This window comes from Macrotis lagotis, chromosome 7 (assembly GCF_037893015.1).
Source record: "Macrotis lagotis isolate mMagLag1 chromosome 7, bilby.v1.9.chrom.fasta, whole genome shotgun sequence".
In the NCBI taxonomy this organism is placed as follows: domain Eukaryota; kingdom Metazoa; phylum Chordata; class Mammalia; order Peramelemorphia; family Peramelidae; genus Macrotis; species Macrotis lagotis.
This window is the reverse complement of record NC_133664.1, coordinates 197806614-197828913: the sequence shown is the minus strand read 5'-3', so window position 1 is coordinate 197828913 and position 22300 is coordinate 197806614. Positions and strand designations below refer to the sequence as shown.

At 38.1% G+C, this 22300-nt stretch overlaps 1 protein-coding gene across 1 annotated transcript in view; it reads right to left on the bottom strand.

Annotated features, from left to right (window-relative positions):
- A2M (alpha-2-macroglobulin) overlaps window positions 1-22300 on the bottom strand; it is a 260412-nt gene that overhangs the window by 112594 nt on the left and 125518 nt on the right.

Below are 22300 nucleotides of genomic sequence, written 5' to 3'. Positions count from 1 at the left end.
GAAGGGAATTTACTATGGTGATGGGTGGGGTAGAAAATATAGGGGGCAGGAGCCACTGACTGTAGAAGCCGACAATGAATTGTCTCTGCCAACTGCCTTGGCTTTACTGATCTCAGATTAATTTAAGATCTCTAGTTGGTTATCAAAGAAGACCAAATTGACATCACTACATTAGAGATGAGTTACAGTATGTTTGTGACTTATCAGAACAATATGAGTTTTGGAATATTCTACCACAGATTTGGGCATAAATAGTCCATGTGAACACCTGGGGTGGTTACTCTAAACTTACTTATCTCAAGTTTCCTTTGAGGTGCTTCAATCCTGCCTTGTTCATAAAGCACAGCACCCTCACTCATAGAGGGCACATCATGACAGGTGGTCCTGTGCCAGTTTTTCCATGCTGTACAATCAATTCTAACATTCTTAAGAGAGACCTTCAGTGCGTCTCTCTGGTAATATGGAAGTGGAAGTCCTCAGGTCAAGAAGTTCATGTGGTTAGCAAGGGATGGAAGACATAGTAGAAAGGCAGCTTGAAGGCTAAAATTTGTAGTAGTTGGTGGAGGGGTGAGGGTCATGATTCTAGAAGTCCCTCCAATAAGGAATATCTTCAGTGAAGTTGTCATGCTGGGCCCTAATCTTGTACCAAATTATAGGGCGTGTTCTGGGAAGACTGGTACCTCTGATGTGAGGGCTGCTTTCCACCTTATCCACCTAACTCACCTGTGGCTCCAAGAAGTTATAGCATGCACAACTGCCACACACCAGTAAACTATTTCACAGATGGGCCAAACCAGATTGAGGGTTACCAAGGGACCTTAGAATTGGTTGGGGAAAGTGGTGGATTAGCGGGTTGTCTGCCCCACTCAAGTGAAGTCTTTCCCTGGTGGAATGGGTGGATGGGAAATATTTGTTTCATCTACCCTGAAGGTCACCGAAGCAGCTGCCCTGGAGTGCTTAGAGTAGGAGTGTCCTATCTTTTAGCTTTTCTGGGCCACTACGCCCAACAAAAACCCCTTAGGGGTCATATTGAATTACCCATAGTCACATGAATAGCTATTCATGAATAAAATGCAACCCACCACCAATGAGCACAACCACAATTGTGCCAGGAAGTCACTGCACCCCACCCAGGTTCTACACATTCAGTTTAGAGCTTGGTTAGACAATGAAGATATCATGGTCATCTCCTGCATCTCCAGCCATCATCAGTTGTCTTGACTCTTAGCCTATGGATTTTGATGACTCTGGAAGGGAAAGTGAGACCAACATTTTCACCCAGCTGCTTCACTTAAATCCAATTTATATATGAATCAAAAGACATCACTCATATCATTTTACCATTGTACCATTTTTGCCTATCTCAAAGACCAGTGGCAACTGACAAGTGATAATACTGACCAAAACTATGAGAAGGATTTTCGTAAGGGGAAGAAGCAAGTGTGATGGGTGAGGGTGCTGGTAAGGGTAGTGGACATCATTGTTGAGAAGCAAATCCATAGTTACTGTAATGGTGTCTCTTGTGAAGTTTTCTGAATGGTATGTCTTTCTATGTAGGGTGCCAATAAGCAACCAGGACTCAGAGATTCCAATGCTACCTACCACTGGGACAGACAGACATCATCCAGACAGGTAGGAGGGATTGCTTTCTGGAAGTCCTGCAGATGTCCTGGGGCTCATTGTTTAAGCCAGTAGGAGAGTCTAACCTAAAACGGGTGTGAAGGGAAACCAGCTAAACAATGAGCCCCATTAGGACAGACAAAAGCTTCTGGCACAGGAAACTACTAAGACTTTGGATTCTGACTTTTGGGAATGAGAATAGACTCCCTGGGAAGAACTAGGTGAATGGGGGAAAAGAAACAGGTGCAATTTTTAGGCAATATTCCCTTTAACCAGAGCTTGCTTGTTGGGAGCCAGGGTCTCTAAGCTGTTTGATACAGTCCGGGCAAGAAGACTCAGGGCAGTCACACTGCCTGATGGAACAGCATTTCCTTCTTCAATATATATATATATAGGGATTCCATATTTACCAATATTTATAGGTCTATTATTGATTGCAAAACTTACTCATCCTAATAGTGGAATGACTATAAAGGAAGGATTTCAGAGAAATTCCTTGAATAAAACAGATTGTGAACTCTGTCCAAATTTAACAGGACTGCCTCTCCCTGAGACATACAAAAGGCTTCAACATTATGAAATCTTTGGAAGATACAGCACTGGGAGTTCCAGGGAGATGTCAGAATATATACAGGGAAACCAGATACAAGATGGGTCAGATAGAATTCCAGGGAAATTAACAGTTTTGCCCCCCTTATCATACACAGGAATATATGATAAAGATGGTGAGAGAATAGTTAGTATAGGTAACCAATATGTGAACTCTAACAGCCTTAGTTTATTGGCAAAGAATAAAAAGTCATAGAAACCATAGCGTCTACCAACAAGGGCTGAAAGGAAAATTAATTATTGAAGGAGTCAATGGACAGGTGGACAAACATAACTACCCTCACTATTAGGTTGTCAAGGGAGCATATCAAAAAACATTACATATGCGGTACAAAAACATAGAAGCATTCCATTAAACAAATTATATCAAAGATTATTATAAGGAAAGTTCTATTTAATCAATAACTTTATTATGCAGCAACAAACTAGGCAACAGGCAGGTTGAGGTCATCATGGCCTGAGCAGGGACAAGAAAATTAATTACATGATTGATAATCACACTTGTAACCATATGAACTATGTGATTAATGATGAAAATCATATACTTTTGTAACCAAGGAAATGATTTTAGTTTGCTTGTTTCATATGATTCTAAGACTATAAAAATAAATCTAAGCAGCTGACAGTCAGTCAACCTGCTCCTGCCTTTACCCACTTGTTGACTCAACTCATTTCGCTGACTCTATCCCTCCTGTCAGGTTCCAAGGACCCCGTGGAGGCTGGACCCCCACAGTTGCTCTAATGGGATGTAGATCAGAAACTGGAAACAAATCTTAGGAACTATGATCCAGCAGTCATAATTTTCTCTAGGAGTGTAGTTACTAAGTTGGATAGTTCCTTTGTCAAACTCAATGTATTCCTTAATTCTTACTCCTTTCTAGAACCCAAATCTCAATGTTTCCATTTCTTTCTACAACCAATCCAGTTCTCCAACCAATTAATGATCCACAAGTCCCCTCTCCTCCCCTCACCCCCCCCCCCCCCATGCACTACTCTTTCATCTTGTCCATTCTATTAAGCAGTCAGTTCCCTTACTTATAGTTGCTTGGTTGTTTCAGCCACATTCAATTCTTCATGACCCTGATTGGTTGCCACAGTCAATCTCATTAAATCTCTGGTGAATTTGTACCATTGCATTTTCCCATTAGGCTGAAAAATTGGTCCTATGAAATCCAGAGTCTTCCTTATGCAGATAAAGGACTATGAAAATAAGTACTTAGAACTAATGAAATGATGCTGTGCCCCAGGCTCCTCCAACAGGCCATCCATTTCTTTTAGAAAAGCAGGATAAAAGGAAAACAAAAATAAACTTAGCTTGGACCAGAAAAAAAAGAGGCAGATATTCTAAACACCACACCTCCCAAGGTCTCTGTCTCTTCCTTAGTAAAACAAGAGGTTAGAACAATAGATGGCTTCTATAGGATCTTACATATATTTATTATTCCCTGTGCCTAGGATTATTTATAAGAATAAGAATAGCTTAAAAAGAAATACTTTGTGAGTATAGTGTTGACATCTGAGGATAGAGAAGTTTTCCCCCTACACATGATATGGGTATTGTAACATTTACAAAGTCCTGAGTTCAAAAAAGACAACAGGAAAGGAAGCAACTGCCCCAGTCTATAGAAGGTACAATTTGTTTCCTGTGACAGGAAATATTTTTCAAATATTTCTGCTTGATGTAAAAAAAAAATGAGGAAGAAATTTGAACTTATTCTAATGTCAGAGTACTTTGAGACTCAGTATGGAGGAAGAAGCATGAATACTAAAGAACTGATTTGCTCCCCACATTCAGACCTACAAATGTCAGAGAGTCTAACCTGAGTTCATCTCATTTCTCTTTCCACTTCTTTTCCATGGTATCATCTAAATATTAAGCAATTATTTGAGCATAAAGTCATATTTGGAAATTTGAATAGAAGGGGGAAGTCTTTGGTGATAACTTGGCTGCCACGTCACAGTCAGAGACCTGAATTCTATAAAATCTATGCCAGATTCTAGAATGTTTTGGTAGTAGAAGAAACAGGCATCAAGTCTCTCCATTTGTTAGAGACTTTTTAGGAGTTATGAAGAATATTGCAGTTAAATGGTAGAGTTATGGGGCAACTCCTCAATGCCTTTGTCCTCAATAACCTAAACTTTTTTTTTTATTGATATTTTGTTTTTCCACTTACATGCTATGAAAGTTTTTCAACATTCATCCACATGCATATGCATATTTTTAAAAATATTTATTCTCATTTTGTACAAATAATGTTCCTTTATACATTAATAAAATACTCTTGTTCTAGAGCAAACAAAGTACTCCCCCCCCAAATACAGACTCACTTGAGCAATAAGTAAAGGGGAGAGAAAAAAATAAAAATAAAAATAAACAGTAGTAATTGTAGGTATGGACAGGTGGCGCAGAGCACCAGCCATGGAACCAGGAGCACTTGAGCCCAAATCCGGCCCCATACACCCAACTATCACCCAGCTGTGTGACATGCAAACCACCCCAACCCCACTGCCCTGGGAAAAACCAAAAACAAAGAAAAAAATATCCAAAATAAAATAAAATAATAATAATGGTAGGGGTGGCCGGGTGGCAGACAGAGCACTGGCCCTTGAGCCAGGAGCACCCAGGTCCAATTCCAGCCTCAGACACCCAATGATCACCCTGCTATGCGACCCCAGGCAGGCCACTCAGTCCCATTTACCCTGCACCCCCAATAATAGTAGTAGTAGTAATAATAATAATAATAATAATAATAATAATAATAATAATAATAATAATATGTGCTTCAGTCTGTGTTCCAACACCACCAACTCTGTCGTAGGTGGATCACATTCTTTATAAGTCCATCACAAAAGTTACTTCCATATTTTTCCACCATTGCCATTGCTGATCACAACTCCCTCCTTTCTCATTTCTCCACTACCATGTACTATATTTTCTCTCTCCTTCCACTCTGACTCTGCTGTAGGGTAGCTGACTGGCTCAGCAGATACATCTCTGGCTCTGGGGCCAAGAGGCCCCAAGCCCCCATACCACCCCTTAGGCCCAGCAACCACCTGGCCCTATGGTCTAGGACAGGCCATCCAATCCCAGCCCCTTTCAAGAAGTAAAAAAGAAAATATGTTATATCTGACCACTCTCCCGCCATGGTCCATCCAGTCTTGCATCACTCATATCCCCACCCCTTCCCCCTGTCCCCTTCTCTCCTTACTCCAGATGTCTATACCCCATTGAGTATATATATATATATATATATACTGTTTCCTCACCTAGCCTCCTCTGATGAGAACGAAGATTCCCTTATTACCCCTTGTCTTCCCCCCTTCCATATCATTGCAATAGTTCATTGTAATAAAGAAAAATTTCATTTTATGAAATATCTTGGCCTATTCCCCCCTCTCCTTTTTCTTTCTCCCATTACATTTCCCTTTTATCAATTGACTCAATTTTTACACCATATTTTATCTTCAAATTCAGCTTTCTTCTGTGCTTCATCTATAAAAGCTCCTTCTACCTGCTCTGTTAATTGAGAAGGTTCATATGAGTATTATCAGTGTCATTTTTCTATATAGGAATACATGCAGTTCATCATCATTGAGTCCCTCATATTTTCCCCTTCTCCTCCAATCTCTTTGCTTCACCTGAGTCCTGTATTTGAAGATCAAACTTTCTGCTCAGCTCTGGCCATTCTAACGGGAACATTTGAAATTCCCCTGGTTCATTGAAAGTCCATCTTTTTTAGGTGGCTAGGTAGCACAATGGATAATGCACCAGCCCTGGAGTCAGGAGTACCTGGGTTCAAGTCCGGTCTCAAACACTTAATAATTACCTAGCTGTGTGGCCTTGGGCAAGCCACTTAACCCCATTCGCCTTGCAAAAACTTTTTAGTCCATCTTTTTCCCTGGAAGAGGACATTCAGTTTTACTGGGTAGTTGAGTCTCAGTTGCATTCTAAGCTCTTTTGCCTTCCGGTATATTCCAAGCCCTATGAGCTTTTAATGTAGTTGTTGCTAAGTCCTGTGAGATCCTGATTGCAGCTCCACAGTATATGAATTGTGTCCTGCTGGCTGCTTGTAATATTTTCTCTTTGACTTGGGAGTTCTGGAACTTGGCTATAATATTCCTGGGGGTTGGTTTTTTGGGATCTCTTTCTCGGGGAGATTGGTGGATTCTCTCAATTTCTATTTTGCCCTCTGCTTCTAGGATATCAGGGCAAGTTTCCTGGAGTAATTCTTGGAAAATGATGTCAAGGCTCTTTTCCTGATCATGACTTTCAGGCATTCCAATAATTTTTAAATTATCTTTCCTAAATCTCTTTTCCATATCAGTTGTTTTTTCAATGAGATGTTTCACATTTTCTTCTAATTTTTCATTCTTTCGGTTTTGAAGTTTTGAGTCCTGATTTCTCATAAATTCAGCAATCTCCCTGAATTTTATTCTTTGTCTGAAGGATTTGTTTTCCTCAGAGAGCTTTCTTATCTCTTTTTTCCATCCGGCCAGTTCTGCTTTTTTAAAGCACTCTTCTCCTCAATAACTTTTTGAACTATTTTATCCATTTGACTTAAGCTGGTTTTTAGCATGCTATTTTCTTCAGCATTTTTTTGGATTTCTTTGACTAAGCTGATGACTTCATTTTCATGTTTTTTCCTGCATCTCTCTCATTTCTTTTTCCAGTTTTTCTTCTGTCTCCCTCATTTGTTTTTCAAAGTCTGTTTTGAGCTCTATCATAGCCTGAGCCCAATTTCTGTTTTTCTTGGAGTCTTTAGATGCAGGAGCTTGTGCTTCCTCATCTTCAGACTGAATGTTTTTATCCTTCTTGGGCTCACAGGCAAAATATTTCTCAATGGTGTTCCTCTTGTTTCTCTGCTTGCAAATTTTCCCAGCCTAAGCCTGGTTTTGGGGTGCTTCCTGAGCTTTTGGTACATTCCCACAAGGATTTCAGTGTGTGAGGCTCTGTCCTCCCTCCTGGTCTGTGAATGACCATAAGCACCCTACCTCTGCCAGCGGGCTGAGGATGGGGGGGGCCTGCTGTTCTATGGGGGGGCCTAGACTGCGATCAGGATCTGAATGTGGTCAGAACCCCAGAGTACTGTTCCAGGGGCAGAGGACAAAGCTCTGCAGTCTCTCTTCACTCACCTCCCTTGGCTCAATGGGCTCATGCCCTGGGGGCTCCTGCTTACCTGCTCTGCCTGCTTCTGTTTCCTGGATCTAGACTTCCTTGGCCATGCTGCTTCCTGTGTGCCCTGAGGGCTGGGCTTCATGTGCTTGCTGTGGCAGAGGTTCCCCACCCCTTCCCCCAATTTGTGCCGGTGCTCCCCGGGGCATAGGTCAGGAACGTTCCCCCACCCCACCCCCGTGAGCCCAGGCTGAAGTTGTTTCACTCAGGCGAGCCACCCCTCTGGCAGGCTGCCCCTCTGACTTGGGGAGCAGAGCCTTTCTGCTTTTTTCCAGGTTACCTTGAGTAGGAGAACTGCCTCACTGGGTCCCTCTGTGGGTTCTATCTCTCGAAAATTTAGTTAGAGTCCTTAGTTTAGAAGTTTTATGAGAGAGTGCCTAAGAGATGATCTTCTCTTGTCGCCATCTTGGCTCCTAAACTTTCAATGTAATATATTTGATATTCACCAACAAGGACAGTAGAACTACCATATTTGGATTCTAACATCACAGTTTCAGATGTTCTTAAAGAGAAAGTTGAACTGGCACTAAAAAGAAAAATAAGATAGAAAAAACAGGTAGAGTCGAGCAAGGATATATTAAAAAAAAATCCAGTCTAGTCACAACAGCATTTGAGAGTCTTGAGTGACAAAATGGTTCCAAATGTACTGTGGACTGCCACCCCCTTAAATGATCCTTGTAGCAACACAATTTCAGTTATGTTCTTACATTCCTTCTCTTAAATTATTTACTCTAGATTAGGTTGAATTGAGCCATTCCCTAGACCCCTCTATCCTGAGATCTTGCCTAGTGAGGGAATCTCACTCAACTTGATCTAGAACTTTGATATCCTTGCCCCTTTCCATTGGAATTCATGACATGAAGGGCAAACAAGCCAGAATGAAGGCTTTCCTTGTTTGGATTGTCAAGTACCACTGGGGTCTCAAGACCAGGCATTGCTACCTCAGCCCTTCTCACCCCTCTCTCCTAAAACTATGAAAACTTTTTCATGACTCTTTTTGATTGGGAAATCCACTGGACATTTCCTTCAGGGTGGCAAGTTTACTGTGCTATCATTTCAAGTAGAGACACTTGATTGCTCAACTCATGATTTTGATTTATTTCAGGACTTGACATGAGGGATTGACTCATAAATTATGTAAAGAAGAGGAAGATAACAAAGGTAAAAACCACAAACCTTATTTACTTTAAAAAAGGGGGAGCAGATAGGTAGCACAGTGATAGATTACTGGCCCTGAAGTGAAGAGGGCCTGAGTTCATATGTGGCCTCAGACACTTATTAATTACCTAGCGGTGTGACCTTGGGCAAGGCACATTGCCTTGCAAAAAAAACACACAAAAAAAGCAACAATTACTTACATTATGCCCACCTTCCCATCTCTACAGAATCTTTACAAAAACTCATTCTCACGTGAAAAGAGAGCATTCAGGATGACAGTAGAAAGAGGGAAAAAAGCAGAAACACAAGTCTTCCTGACTCTAGGCCTGGAAGTTTGTCCACTACAGCACCCAGCTGCCCATTGATAATAGAAGATTTGAATTGTTTCTGCCTGTGAAAAAGCATTCAGTAAAATAAAATACCACCTAAAGACTCTCTGTCAACAAATTTTCTCCTATCCATACATACATCACAATTATTTAAGATTATTTGAATAACATAACAATAGAAATAACCCCTTTCAATGACTCCCCTGAACAAGAATATTTGACAAAGAAAACAAAACAAAACAAAACAAGGAGATGTTAATTCACTGAAAGATGTTTGCTGCTATGATAGAGAGAATTCACTGGACAGTTCAGCAATTCTCTATGAGCAATGATGCTCCTGTTTGCTATTGAGCTAATTTCACAATGTTCCAAAAGATTACAAAGGCTCCTGGAAGAGATCTATAATTCCTTAAGAGATTTTAGCCTGGCCATTCATATAGAAAAGACTTGTTATTGTTCCTTCATTTTTTAAGAGGATCATGATATTGGGGATGACTAAGTAGATTAAGAATTCTATTGCTCAGATTCTAGGAAGGCACCCAGTCCAGAGAGCTAGTCTACCAGTTATATTCGTGACAAACAAAACAAATGAACAGTGAGTTGAACCTAATGTTAAAAAGAAGATAGTTGCCTTCAGGAAACTGCAAAGCTCTTTAAATGTCCCTAAACTTTACCTGGAAACAAAAGTTCATTTTTTAAATATCAACATTCTGCCAGGGTAGTTATATGTCTCTGAGATATGGAACACAACAAATTCAAAAGAAATAAAAATGGTTTTCACATAGAGAAGAATAATGGAGAGGCATAAAGGATATAACACCCCGTATATAATCAATGAGGAACTGCAAAGAAATGAAATTTTAATATGTTTTCCAGGAAATATTTGATAGGAAGAGTAGATAAGCTTGTCACTCTGTGAAGTAAAAGGACAACCAGAGGACACCATGGGTATCCTTGAGAAGAAAAGAGAAATCAAGGAAAACCTTTAGCTGTTTGAATGAACTAATGAGCAGATGGGCAGACATGGGTAGGCTGTGTTTTGCATTGTTAGAAGGAATATTCCCATTGGTGAGATCACAGATTTATTTAATAAAATGGTAGCTAATAATTATAGCTCATATTGATATGAGACTATTACAGGCACTATACTAAGCACTTTGATATTATTATTTCATTTAATCCTATAAAAATCTTTAATAGTTATTTGATCCTATTATTATTTAATCTTATAAAAATATTTTTTTCTTCCCATGCAAAAATAGTTTCCAACCATCATATTCTTAAGGTTTTGAATTTCACATTTTTCTTCCTCCTTCCCATTCTTCCTCCCTCCTCATGACAAATAGCAATCTAATATATCATAATAACCTTTCAAGATAGGTGCTTTTATTATTTTCATTTAATAGATGAGGATACAAGCAAAGGTTAAATGACTTGCCCAGGATCACATAGCTAATATCTAAAGCAACATTTGAACTCAGTGCTGTATCTAGTGATTGAGTCATTTAGTTACTTCATCATCCCACTCCACTTAAAATAACTACCAAGATATTAAACCCTCATACCTTTATCACTTAAGAAAATGTGTATTGAATCAAAGTAATTTCTAATAGATATGGGGAAAAATCCTATTTGGAAGTAGTGAAAGTCAATGAATGAAATAAAACAAGATTATACAAGAAATGTATTCACATTAGTTGAAGAGACTCAATTATGCTCTGTGGCACTTCTATAAAAATACAGGTTAATTTGGAACCCAAGCATTCAAATATCTAGCCAGTCCAGTGATGAAAGCAGTTTCAGGAAAGGCTCTAAGAAGGAATCTCTTGGGGGAAGTAAGGAAGAGAGGAGAGAGCCCCAAGTTCCTTCCCTTCCCATGACCAGAGGATGACCTTGCTAACATTAAAAATTTGGAAAATTTTAGACTTCCTCTGGGTAAACTAGCACTCTGAAACAGCTGACAGTAGTGTCTGTATCCATAGTTGAGGGCAAACTAGACACAGCAAAGAAAGGCAGCTTCAATATTCTGCAATGTTAACAGCAAAAAGATACATCCTGAATAAGAACAGCTTCACAAATATTGCTTTCATTTTAAACCTTTTCTTTTCTCACTTCTACCTTCTGACATTTTCAACTAATGTCACTGCATCCCTGGCTACCCTTTCCATCTCTGGGAGGATTTTCATTTATTTTATTTATACATCTCATCAGTTGTAATAGGGACATCAGAATTCTCTTTGCTTCCCATTGCTATTTCCAGACTCTGTCAAGAGCCCTGCATTAGCTCCCCCACCATCATCCAACAACTTTCAGATTAACAGTCTTCAGATTTATCACTCAGGGTAGATGACTTTTCTAACTATAGTTCCCTTCTCTAAACTCCTATAACACATTCTGGCAAAAGCATTATTTTGACAACAAAGTAGCAATTCAACAACATAGCATTATATACTGTGTGTATGCTTTGTCTCTCCAAATGACTTGCCCAGGATCACACTGGTTTTGAACACTGACTTACCTAGCTGCCCAATGCAATGCTCTATCACAAGGGTGGGGAACTTTTTTTCTGCCAAGGTCCATTTGGATATTTATAACATCATTCCTGGGCTATATTTGGTCAAACATTTAACTAATCTACCTCTAAAAAAACTCTTAGTTTATTGAAATTCAATTCTCCTTTCCCCCTCAGTTGTCTTGGCAATGCCAGACCAATACAGCCCACAGCTGAAGGTTACCTGCCCCTGGTCTATGACTTCTATATTGGCATCTCCCAAAACAGAATTCAAGGCCCATAATAGATAGTGAAGAAATAAATCAGAAAGCCTAGAATTTTCCAGTTATTTTAGACCATTTTCCATTTTACTAACAATACTTTTTAGGATAGTTCTCAATCTGCAACACCATTTTCTTACAATTCTATCACTTTCTGGAGGAAGGCAGAATTGCTAAATAGAATCCTACTCATTGGTACTAATGTGAGCAATAAGTAGCATAGGGTGCTTGTTCTTTTTCCCTGGCCATACAATTGATTCAAGGGCTCAATCTAAACAATTTGTAGAGAAGCTAGAAGTCAAAGAGCTGGATGAAAGTCAGATTGTGACTCCCTGTTTTTTCTGCCATATTTGATTTTCTCTATTGCCCCTCTGATCATTCTCATGCTCATTGTTTCTTGTTTAAAATTTTATCCTCTCAACTTTTAACCTCTCAACAGTAGATAGAAAAGATCATGGGAAGTAAAATGGATAATTATGACTTCATGTAATTAAACAAGGTTTTGCACAAATAAAATAAGTGTAGCCAAACTAGAAGAAAAGCCGGAAACTGGGAAACATTTTTATTTCTCAAACATATAGGGAACTGATCCAAATTTATAAAAAAAGAGCCATTCCCCATTGACAAATGGCCAAAGGATGTAAATAGGCAGGTTTTTTGTTTTTGTTTTTAGTTTGGGTTTTTTTTTTTGCAAGGCAGTGGGGTTAGGTGACCACCTAGTCATCCCTAATTACTAACTTTTTTAACAGTTTCTCTTCTAACTGAATTGGTTCCTATAAAAGTTTTTTTTTAAATTTAGATAGTCAAAATTGTTTCCTTTATATAAAGCTAGTTAATCATTATGTGTCTGAGGTCATATTTGAACTCAAGTCCTCCTGACTGTAGGACCAGTGCTATATCCACTGTGCCACCTTGCCACCCCCTAAATAGGCAGTTTTGAAAAGAAATTGAAGCCATCTAATCTCACATGAAAAATATTTAAAGTCACTATTGACAAATGAAATATAAATCAAAACAACTTTGAGGTACTGCCCCACAGTTATCATATTGGCTAATATGTTAGAAGAAGAAAATGGTAAATGTTAGAGGGATTTTGCAAGAAAATTAGAATACTAATGCTCTTTTGATAGAGTTGAGAATTGAGCCAACCATTCGGGAGAACAATCTGGAACTGTTCTCAACAGGGTATAAAATTGTGGCAGCTAAGTAGTGTAGTGAATAGAGCACCAGCCCTTGAATCAGGAGGATCTGAGTCCAAATTCAGTCTCAGACACTTAATAATTACCTAGCTGTGTGACCTTGGGCAAGTCACTCAATTCCAGTGCTTTATCAAAAAACAAAAAGTGTCTAAAACATGCATACTCTTTGTCCTAGCAATATACTACTAGGTCTGTATCCCAAAGAGATAAAAGAAAGGCAAAAGAACCTATATGTACAAAAGCATATTTAGTTCTTTTTGAGGTGGCACAGAATTGGAAATTGAAGGGATAGAATCAATTGGGGAATAATGGAATAAGTCCCAGCATATGATTGTGATAGCAGAAAAATATAGTCCATGACTGAAAGTTCCCTGCCCCTAAGTTTACTTTTGAAATAATATTAATATGGAATAACATCACATGTATATTATCAAATTGTTTGCCTTCTCAAGGTATCATGGAGAGGCAGGAGTGAGGGAATTTGGAACTTAAAATTTAAGAAAAATTTAAAAAATTAAAAATTAAAATTAAAAATTAAAAAATTTTAATGTTATTGTAAAATATTTAACAAAAGAAATAAGAAATATTTTTGTAAAATTCTATTCTCTCCTTTTCCCCTCTCTCTTATCCTCACTCTATCAATTACAGAAATAGGAAGGGTTTTGGTATTACCTCCATCTCATACCTGAATATGAATTCCCACTTGAATGTCTATTAGAAGTGTCATCTAGCCTTTGTTTAAAGATTTCTGATATTTATGACTGACAGATGTGACTGAAAAATATTTGGTATAGGAATGTAATGGAATATTACTGCATCATAAGTAGAGATAATGGAGAATTCAGAGAAATTTGGGAAACTTTTTGAAATGATGCAGAATGAAATAAATAAAACCAGGAGAACAATTTACACAATGACCACCAAATATACAGGAAAACAAGTCTGAAAAACTTCAGAATTCTTATCTATATCGAGTGATCAACACTGATAATGAATTCCTCCACCCTGATAAGACAGAAATGAAGGATTGGAGTTGCAGATTGTGATGTATTTACTCATGGTCAATGTGTTGATTTGTTTTGAGTCAGTTTCTATAAGTCTTGTCAAGTTTCTCTGAATTTTCATATTATTTCTTGAGGTTCAATAATATTCCTTTACATTCCCATATCACAAGTTTGCTCAACTAAATCCCAGGTGAATGCCACTCATTCCCCATTCCCTGTTCCCCATTCCTTTACCCCTTCTCCAATCATCTTGAGTGGGATAAAGTCTGAGATTTCTTCAGTAAAATATTATAGATTGAATTTGGTTGACTATGTGCCCCTCCTCTCTTGACAAAGCAAACTTCTGGGATATTGTTGAAGAGTCAACTGACCTCACCTTATCTGTTGATATTCGCAGAATCATTCAATTCCTAGGGCTAAAGAGATAATCTGCTTTCGGTTTGAATTTTATGCTCTTTTCCCTAGATTATTTTTCCCCTCTAGATTGTAAAACCACATTCCTCATTAATGAAGGTGAGTCAGTGGGGGTCAGGAATTGAGTTAGGATACATGTGATTCTTGGGCCTTTTGCTTTTGCCTCAATCTTTCTAATTAATTGTGGCCCGTTCCTTGAGAAACGAATAAAGCCTTCTCTTCATACCTTGAGAGATCTCCGAAATTTATTTAAGTGGCATTTGTCCCTCACAGTTTGGGGCTCTTGCGGTATAGCATGCCCATTGGGGACCTCTGCTTCTCAGGACTGGGCAAAACAGCACTGCTGCCCCAAATTCTGGTAGTTTGTCATTTTCTGAGAAGCCTTGGTTTCCCCTCTGTGCAAATAACCCAAAGCAGAGAGACTTAGGAGGAAGAGAACCGCAAATTCGCGGCAAAAACCTTACATCAGTGAGGACATAGAACAGTCATTTAACCTTCTGTGCACAGAAACCCAAAAGACGGTAAACCTAGACCTTGGAATCTGGGGGCACTAGATTCCTGGAGGGTCCATTTGGGTGACTGAAGGTTGGGTGACCCCTTCCAGTTTGGGCATAAGAGACTTGGATCTAAGGACACTTGATCCTGAGAGGTCTCTGTCAATATTTAAAATGGGAAGGACCCTGTCCTTAGCCTTCCCTCATGGTAAATCAGGTAAATATGACTAAAATATAAAAGAAAATGATTAAGTGAGGGAGAGATTGTCAGAAGAGAGGCTGAAAGCTCCCCTCTCTGCATTCCTGAGGCATCAGGAATTTGCCATTGGCCTCTGTTTTGAAATTCAGTTTGGAAAATTCTGTTGCATTTTGTGTGATCTGTGTTTGTGCCTTGTCTGTCTTTATGCATTTAGAATGTCTATTTTCTGGTGTGAATTGTTAAACAGGGAAAGGAGGAGTTTGCAAGTTCGCTTTGGGTAGCCTCCTTTTGTTTGGGATTTTTAGCTAGTGTTTATCTAACTCTCTCTGGCTCTTCCCTTCAGCCTCTTTCTGCCTGTCTTACAAGAGATAATATGATCCCTCCTTCTTCACTCCTAGGTTGTTTCTTTTTTTTTTTTGCAAGGCAAACGGGGTTAAGTGGCTTGCCCAAGGCCACACAGCTAGGTAATTATTAAGTGTCTGAGACCAGATTTGAACCCAGGTACTCCTGACTCCAAGGCCGGTACTTTATCCACTGTGCCACCTAGCCACCCCCAGGTTTTTCTTGAGAGATTTTTATTTTGATTAAAAAGGAATGGATTATGGAGGCCAAACTACTTACCCTGTTATTCTACCATTATGAGAAGGGCCCCCACTTTCTAACTGGCTTATGATATCATCCTTTATGTTTAAATCCTGTACCTATTTCATCTTTGTCTGGGTATAGTGAGATGTTGGTCTATGCCCAGTTTCTACCATATTTTCTGAGCAATTTTTTCAAATATAGAAGCTGGAGTCTTTGGGTTTATCAAACAGTAAATTACTATAGTTATTTATTACTGTTTCTTAACCAGTACCAGACAGCTTTAATGATAGCCACTTTATTATATGGTTTTAGATCTGGTACAACTAGGTTACCTTGCTTTGTATTTTTTTTTCATTAATTCCCTTGATATTCTTGACTTTTGTTCCTCCAGATGAATTTTGTGACTATTTTTTCTAGCTCTTTAAAATAATTTTTTGGTAGTCTGAATGGAGTGAATTTAGATAGAATTGTCATTTTTATTATATTGTCTTGGCCTATCCATGAGCAATTAACATTTTTCCAATTGTTTAGATCTAAAGTGTTTTGTAATTGTGTTCATGTGATTTCTGGGTTTTATTTGGCAGCTAGTTTTTCCAAGTATTTTATGTTTCTACAGTTATTTTATTTTATTTTATTTTTAGGGAGTTTTTTGCAAGGCAATGGGGTTAAGTGGTTTGCCCAAGGCCACACAGTTAGATAATTATTAAATGTCTGAGGCTGGGTTTTTACTCAAGTTCTCCTGACTACAGGGCAGGTGCTCTATCCACTGTACCACCTAGCTGCCCCTCTACAGTTATTTTAAATGGAATTTCTCTTTCTATCTTTTGTTGCTGGGCATTTTTGGTAATATATGGAAATGCTGATGATTTATGTGGGTTTATTTTATATCCTTCAATTTTGCTAAAGTTGTTTCAAGTAGAATTTTAGTTGATTTTCTAGGATTCTCTACACCATTTTATCATCTTGAAAAAAGTGAGTTTTATTTCATTACCTATTTTAATTCCTTCAATTTCTTTTTTCTCCTCATTGCTAAAATAAACATTTCTAATACAATATTGAATAATAGTGGTGGTGACAATTGGCATTCTTGTTTCAGCCCTTATCTTACTGGGAATATTTGTAGCTTGTCCCCATTACATATAATGGTTATTGATGGTTTTAGTTAGATACTGCTTATCTTTTTAAGGAAAACTTCATTTATTCCTAGGTTCTCTAGTATTTTTCTTTTTTTCTTTTTTTCTCTCTAGTGTTTTTAATAGGAATGGATGCTGTATCTTGTCAAAAGCTTTTTCAGCATTTATTGAGATAAATCATATGATTTCTGTAAATTTTGATATTGATGTGGTCAATTATGCTGATAGTTTTCCTAACATTGAACCAATTCTACATTCCTGCTACAAATCTTGTCTGATCATAGTGTGTTATCCTATTGATAACTTGTAATCTCTTTGCTAATATTTTATTTAAATTTTTTACAACAATACTTGTAGAGGGCCAGCCCCAGGGAGTGATATTCACATATCCTTGGTGATCTTTTTCATCAAAGGTATGTATGGATTATTGCTCATTGTATGGATCCTTTGATTCACCAGTGAACCCTGACCTAGGATAATCTGTGGCTCCAGGATAGTTGTAAAAGGTTTCTTTGATAGAGAAGCATGGATTTTTCTAAGAACATAGATTGTAAATTTACCCAGGAAATTGTAAAACTGGGTCTCTTTTAACCAGTCATTCCTGGGATAAGTTTTTGCTATAAAAAGTCTGTTTCCAAAAATAAAGCTGGTAGATTTGCACTTCCCAACCTTTTGTGTTTGGATATGTTTGTCTACCCGACCTGACTCTCGGAAATTCATATCCAGGCCCACACCAAAGCTATTGCGGCAATAAATACTCATTAGGGAAATGGGTTCATAATTTTCTTTCTTTGTTTTGACTTTTCTTGGTTTAGTTATCAAGACCATACTGCTATCATAGAAAGAATATGACAGAACTCCTTCCTCCCCTATTTTTTCAAATAATTTATATAGAATTGGAATGAATTGTTCTTTAAATGTTTGGAAGAATTCACTTGTAAATCCAAATGGCCATGAACATTTTTTTGGGGGGGGGGGGCTAGGCAATGAGATTAAGTGACTTGCCCAAGGTCACATAGCTAGATTAATTATTAAGGGTCTGAGGCTGGATTTGAACTCAGGTCCTCCTGACTCCAGGGCTGGTGCTCTATCCACTGTGGCACCTAGCTGTCCCTGGAAGATGTTTTAGGGAGTTCACTGTTGACTTGTTCAATTTCTTTTTCTGAAAATGGGATTAATTTTTGTCTTCTATTAATCTGGATGATTTATAGTTTTGTAAATATCATCCATTTCTCTTATATTGTTAGATTTGTTGGCATGCAGTTGGGCAAAATAACTCCAAATTATTGTTTTAATTTCTTCTTTATTGGTGTATTTCCCCTTTTCACTTTTGATATTGGTAATTTGCTTTTCTCTTATTTTTAATCAAATTAACCAAAGTTTTATCTTGTATTTTTTAAGTAAAGTCATCTTAGTTTTATTTTTAAAAAATTTTTAAGCAGAAAAGTTAAGATTCTTGAAAATGGATTGAGGATGTTAATCAGCTTTAGAATGGATAAGAAAACCTAATGTATACCTCTACCCTAATTTAGATTTAAAGGTATAGAAAAATACTTTAGAAAGAACCAACATTTTAAGTGACCTTCTGTTTGATGAAGTTAAGTGTTAATTGAACTGTCACTTAAACTTTGGATCCTTATTGAATTTTGATTGGGAAATGTTCTTTGATCTGATCAGTTGTATTGATTTTTTTCTCTTTTTTTCTCTTTTGAAAAATACTATTTTTAAAATATAAAATGTCTCTCTAGGAGGGCAAGGAATTTTGGGGGTAAATATGATCATGTAAAAAATAGAAGACATCAATAAAAATTGTTTTAAAGATAATTTGTAATTAGATAAGGTCAAAAGGGATACATGCGATTTAGAAATAAATGATTGATAGTATTATCAAATTAGGAGAGCAAGAAATAGTTTACCTGTCATATTTATGTAGAAGGGTAGAATACATGACCAAAGAAGTGAAAAAACATTGTGAAATGCAAAATGGATAATTTTGATTACATTAAATTAAAAGATTTTTGCAGAAACAAAAAACAAACAAAAGCAACCATGATTAGAAGAAAACAAAGTTGGGAAACAATGTTTCTGACAAAGGCCTTATTTCTAAAATATATAGAGAATTAAGTCAAATTTATATGAATACAAGTCATTTTCCAATTGATAAATGGTCAAAGGATGTAAATAGTTTTTCAGATGTAGAAATAAATGCTAATAGTCATATGAATAGATTAAAGAAATGTAAATTAACTGATTAGAGAAATATAAATTAAAACAATTCTGTGGTGCCACCTCACACACAATCTGTCAGACTGAATATGACAGAAAAGCAAATGATACATGTTGGAGAAGATGTGGGAAAATTAGGGTGCTCTGTTGGTAGAATTGTGAACTGATTCAACCTTTCTGGAGAGCAAATAAAGGGCAATAAAACTGTGCATACCTTTGATCCAGTAATACTATAACTAGTTCTGTATCCCAAAGAGATCATAAAAAAGGGTAAAAAAAAAAACCCATTCATGGGGTAGCTAGGTGGTGTAGTGGATAAAGCGCCGGCCTTGGAGTCAGGGTTGGCCAGGGTTTATATAGGGTACTCACTGGGAAAGGAGTAAGGGAGGAGTTAGGGTGGTACTAGGGAGTTATCAAGGAGTGGGCAACATAGATTGGCTTATCTTGAGGGTTCCACTTTGTGTCTTCAAATAGTTTCTGTAGACAGGGGAAAGGAGCAGGGGCCCGTGGGGTGGATTTAATAATTAGGTTGGGAGTTGGTGGACTTCTAGTAGTTTGCTAGCTTTGAACAATGGGATGGAGTAGGAGTGGTAGCTCCAAGAGTTAATGTTTGTCCTTCATTTTTGAAGAGACCATGATATCAGAGAGAGATGATGCCATAACAAGTACTTGAATTATATTTGAGTGAGGGGCTGCTGTGCTAAGTCACCAGCCTCACTTTCTCCTCCAGAGCTATCTGGGTCCAGTGGCCAGAGAAGAATCAGGAGGACTGGAGATGGTCCTGGATATGAAGCAATCAGGGTTAAGTGTCTTGCCTAAGGTCACACAGGTAATGTCTGAGGTCAAATTTGAAATCAGGTCTTCCTGACTTCAGGACCTGTGCTCTACCCATTGCACCATCTAGCTACCCAGCTCAAAGATTTAATCTTTTCATTCTCGGGCAGGCATTTATTTTGTTTCTTGGGCCTCCACCTGGTCATTGTTTGGATCCAGATGCACTGAGAGGCAATGTAAATAGCAATTGTTTCTGATTAGGCCATAAACCTACATTGTACCTACCTTAATCACTGAATGGACTTTGCCTCAGTCAAATTGAGACTGGTTAAAGACAATGACTAAAGTCTCCAACCATCTCCAATCATCCTGAGTCCTATCTGGTCACTGGAACTGGATGACTTCTGAGGAGAAAGTGAGGTTGGTGACTTAATCTTCCCTCAATTAATCCAAGTCACTTCTACCTTATGATATCACATCCCTTTGAGGTGGGAAGACATACTACAGCTACATTGGTAATCATTGGTAATTCATTTTATGTATTTAGTGTTTAATATTCCCCACATCCTGGATTTCTATTATTGGAAATATATATATATATATATATATATATATATATATATATATATATAGGCATGAGGTTTCTGTGTAATCTACTAAGCATTTTTCTCCTTCATCCGAGGCTATACCTCTCTAACATATTTTTCACTACTTTTCCTAGATTGTTAGGGACAGGCCAGGTACCTGTTTAAGTCATTTAATCCCAACATCAAACCTGTACCACCAGTCATTGAACAGTTAACAAAAAATATTTACCCTTGACATAACAAGGATATCATAGAATTAAGTTTGGCTAGACATGGTCTCACTAATACCCATTTAGAAATCTTTATAGTCAGCAGGAAATAATATGGTAATATGGGAAATTCCCCAGATTTAATAGGTGTTAGTGCCCTATGAGTGGCCTTTTTATTTATATCCTTAGGTGTCTAGAAAGTCATTCAATAAAGCCAGAACATTGTATCAAGGGAGGCACAGCTCAAACCTGGATCAATCAAGTGCCTGCTTTGTCACCTTTTAAGGAAATCTAGACTAACCCATGTGAAGGAAGACTACCAAGGATAAACTCAACAAGCATCTCAGAGATTGCTTCAGTTTTGCTGCTCATACTTATTCAGTATCTCAGTTCTTTTGCCTCTTGAGGACTAAGGGAACAGCAAAGAAAAAAAGGTCTCCCCTTACTTTCCTTCAGAAAGGACTTCTCTCAATTTGCCACCAACTGTTCTGCTCACCCCACTACCATTCAGGTCCCCTCTGGCATTACCTCCCCGTTTTCATCTTCATTTTGTGTAGTCTGTCCCAACTAGATTCTAAGTTCCTTAAGGGAATCAACTGTCTTTACTTTTTATTTGCTGAGTATATAATGTTATCTAGGAAATTAAAAGCCTTTCCCATTAAGTTCTTTTCTACTCCTTCCCTTTTGTGGAGTCCCTAGACCGTAAGAGTCTGAAACTGGAATCTGGTTAGACCCTTTAGAAGCCAGGCTTCCCAAGACTGAGCTTGATCTGCCATATTTGTGTAGGTCCAGTGCAAAGCAATCCCTTCAGTGGGCAGAACAGACATAGTGCCCTGGTCCCTTGAGACCAGGTTTCCATTTTCAGAAATAAAAGCAGTTTCCCTGCTCTCTTCCTCCTTCCCCTTCAATTTAAAGGCCCTCAATTGGATTTGCAAGATACCTGGAAAATGCATTCTTGTAAGACTTGGTCCTTGGCCAGGAACGTGTCCTTTTCATGTTTAAGACATTGAGACATCCTGTTTGCCAGAACTAAGGCCTAATAAGCAAGTTCTGCTAAGTTTGGCAATAACTACATTCCTTTGCGCTCACCCTCTGGCAAAATCATTTTGGTTGTGAATCAAATTTTGTCTCACTGCTGATGTTACCTACTCACTGTCAAGGCTATACGTTTCATGTATACAGTCTTATGCACTTCTGTCCTTCACCCACTAGGAGCAGTCCCTAGGCACAGGCGTCTTTTGCAAGCTGTTTCCTTCATTTGAAATTAGACTTCTGTTGGGATACCTGACCCTGTCTTTAACTCTGATCATTCACTGGTTAGAATGGTGCAGTTAGGTCAACAACCCAAAGCCTCCTTAACCCAGACTCAGGTACAGGGTACTTTCCTCACAACTCTGTGAAGTAGGCCATTACAAACATCAGCCCATTTTAAAGATGAGAATATTTTTAAGGTCAAGTAATTTTTCTATGATTGGCATGGAAAAGGCCTCAGGAGTCAGAATCCCAAATCTGGGCTCCTGACCTCATTTAATTCTCTCTGCATTTATACCATGAAGAATTAACTGTGCCAAAGACATTGAACTGAATATTCATCCAAAATATTGGCTGAAACCTGGAATTATGCCTAAAGGGCAATAAAAATATACCCTTTGATCCAGCAATACCAATACTGGGTCTATACCCTCCTGAAATTATGAAAAAGAGACTAAAAATATCACTTACATAAAAATGTTCATAGCAGCCCTGTTTGTGGTGGCAAAGAATTGGAAATTAAGTAAATGTCCTTCAATTGGGGAATGGCTTAACAAACTGTGG